We start from the raw sequence: 2,960 nt of genomic DNA, 5'->3' as shown, positions 1-2,960 counted from the left end.
TGAGCCAACATGAACAATATCAGCAGCCTGTTTGTGAATAACAGTTATGTATTAGGAGCCGGGAACTTCAGTGCTGTTGAAAGCTTCTTCAGTATCACTAACAGCTGATTCTATCTGAAGAGAAATACTGATATTGGCTTTTATATTTGTACCATCTGACACAAGCCTGTTAAGTCTAAAGAAAGAACAGCTCCGGCTGTTTGACTCTTCCTTGTGTTTCCCTGTCCCTCTATGTTTGTGTGTGAGTGGTGGGCGTGGCTTACCTCTCCTGGCACCTTGCTTATCTTCACACCTGTCTACTATCAGACTAAAGCTCACACTCTGTCTGCTTCAAGACAAACAGTAGTGTTTAGTTTTTAATGTTTGCAGTAGTTTTCAGGGGTTTTACATTCAAAATAAAGAACGTATAAGAACATTAATTTCTTCAAAGTTGCTGAAGACAGTTAAAATGTATCTGTAACTTCCTTATACCAAAGGTCAGGTACAGGCAATAAAAACTGTCCCACAAAGTCCAAAGATAGTGAGAGCTGTAATCAGCAATAAACAGGAGCAATGAACAAATGTGTCTGAATATGTTTTCACATATGGACGTATGTGAAAGCTTCAATGAACAAATCCAACAGGAATATCTTCCTGTCAGTGTTTAAGACTGAAGATGTCTCACACTGGTCAGATCATCACACAAAGGGAAACAGAGGCCTTTAACATGTCTGTTAACTTAAAATTAACTTGAAAGTCTTTCAGGTTGTGAAGGAGAGCGAGTAAAGAATCTCCTTCTATCTGCTGCTAATAAAAACAGATGCTGTATTTCCACCATCAATGATTAACCAATGAAAGGTTGTAAAAGAGAAATCAGACTGTGACCTTGTTAAACAGAACCACGCCAACAGTGCTAGTGCACTGTGGGAGATCTCTATTGAACGACGCACATTCAGAGGACTGAAAGAGTCAAAGTGAAGGGAAACAACAGTTGGTGAGTCTTTCAATGACAAACACTTTGGACAAACAGAGAAAATGGCTGAAAAGAACACTGTCGTAGAAGGTTTCCTGAACTTATATTTGTAAGATTTCTGGATGTTCTGATGAGTTCTTTCAGTTTGGATCATGTTTTAATTTCAGTTTTGTGCTTGGGAGACTGTGTTAGGGAAGCGCAATGCATCCTGGGACTGGACCCCTAAACTAAAGAGGGCAGATGTTGTTCCCTTGAAATAGTCGCCATTTTGTTTTTTCTGTTGCTGCTAGATGCTAATAGAAGCATAAATAAAATGATGTCAACATTTAAAAATAATTTCCTCAGAAAGTGTCAGAGGGTATTGGCATATGATGGTTGTGACAGGAAATATTAACATGAAGATTTTAAACATTAAAATTATAAATATATCTTAACCTTACCATCACTATTCCCGCTCTCCTCTCTCTAACCTCGGGCTCGACACATGACAGAGGAGACACAGCTGGAGCAGACTGAAGGAAACAGGCTCAGTTGTGTGTTTATTGTGTGTGCAGCAGGAAAAAGAATAAAGTCGTCTTGTTCAACAATCCCTGTGGTTGGTCTATGTGCTGGGAGAACCCTCGTTAGTAGCGAGTCTTGCTACATTTACATTATATTTCCTTTCTTTAATGCCCTCTTTGCCAATTCATCCACTCTCTCATTTTCCATCACCCCTACATGTGCTGGAAATCACAGAAACTTCACCTGAGCTCCCTGGTTTGTTATTCTAGAGATTGATTGAATCTCCACTGTATAAACCCCTAACTGATTGGATGTTCTTCTGTTGATTCCTATAGTTTTTTCCAGTATTGCCACCCCACATCCTGTTAGTCCTGTCTCAGGTTTCTTAGCCCCATCTGTATAAACTTGTAAAAATCCATTGTACTCTCTCAAAACATGATCATTGAATGCTCTTACCAAATCAGTTTGATCTTTTTCTTTCCTTTTTGCTTCTAACAAATACCTAACAGTCTATTTCTGGTCACACAAGCATTCATGGAGCCACCACCGGATAAACTACTGATGGGCTCATCCTAAAATCAAACACCCCTACCTTCTCCCTCTGACTCCTCCTATTCTCCCAGCACTCCTTTAACACTCCTTTTGTAGGATGACAAACACTGTGACTCTTTAAATTCGCCCAAGAGTTTGTCATCAGTTGAATCCTCTCAGATCTAAAGGCATTTCTCCCATTGCTACCTGTAGTGCAGATACTGGTGAGATTTTAAAAGCCCCACTGCACACTCTCAATGCCTGAATCACATCTGGTTTCTTTACTAGAGACTTATCTGCTGATCCACACACTACACTGCAATAATCCAACACAATCTCACCTTTGAACTCAATCAACACCGTTTCACTGTCCATTTTCACTCCTTCTTCTGCTGTTTTCAGTCTTTGTGCATTTATTATTTTCCCTCCTTTGACATTCCTCTGTAGCTCCTCCATACCCACACTTACTGGCACCCCAGTGATCACTCCTTTACATCCATCACCCCTCCTGTGCTTTCCACCTTATTTTTTCCCATTTCTGTTAATCTGAGTGCTTTTCTAGTTCTTCCTAATTTTCACACCACGCCAACAGATTGCGATCAATAAGAACCTTTGCGTATTGTATTTTCCTGATCTCACTTGCCAGAGCTGTAGTTAGCACAAGCAGATTAACTATTTTATCTATTAACTCATAGATTTCCTCATTTTCTGATCTCTGTTCATGATCTTTTCTTATTCTTTTCAATACTTTGCCTCGATTTTCATTCATCTGACCCTTCATTTTTTCATACTCCTCATTTCTTGCTTCATCATAATCCATATCTGCCCAATGGCCGACCTCTGATCCGTTCACATTTTGTAGATTTGTTTCTCGGTTATGTCCTTGTAAAAGTTGTAAAATGAGTGAGTTTGGTCTCATGTAGATTTGACCGCTTTGACTTGAGAGGAAAAGCAGAAAACAAACTGAAATCTAAGT

This window comes from Morone saxatilis, unplaced genomic scaffold, assembly GCF_004916995.1.
Source record: "Morone saxatilis isolate NCDOM2014 unplaced genomic scaffold, NCSU_SB_2.0 Contig16, whole genome shotgun sequence".
In the NCBI taxonomy this organism is placed as follows: Eukaryota; Metazoa; Chordata; class Actinopteri; family Moronidae; genus Morone; species Morone saxatilis.
The sequence above is the reverse complement of the archived record's forward strand: the minus strand, read 5'-3'. Positions refer to the sequence as shown.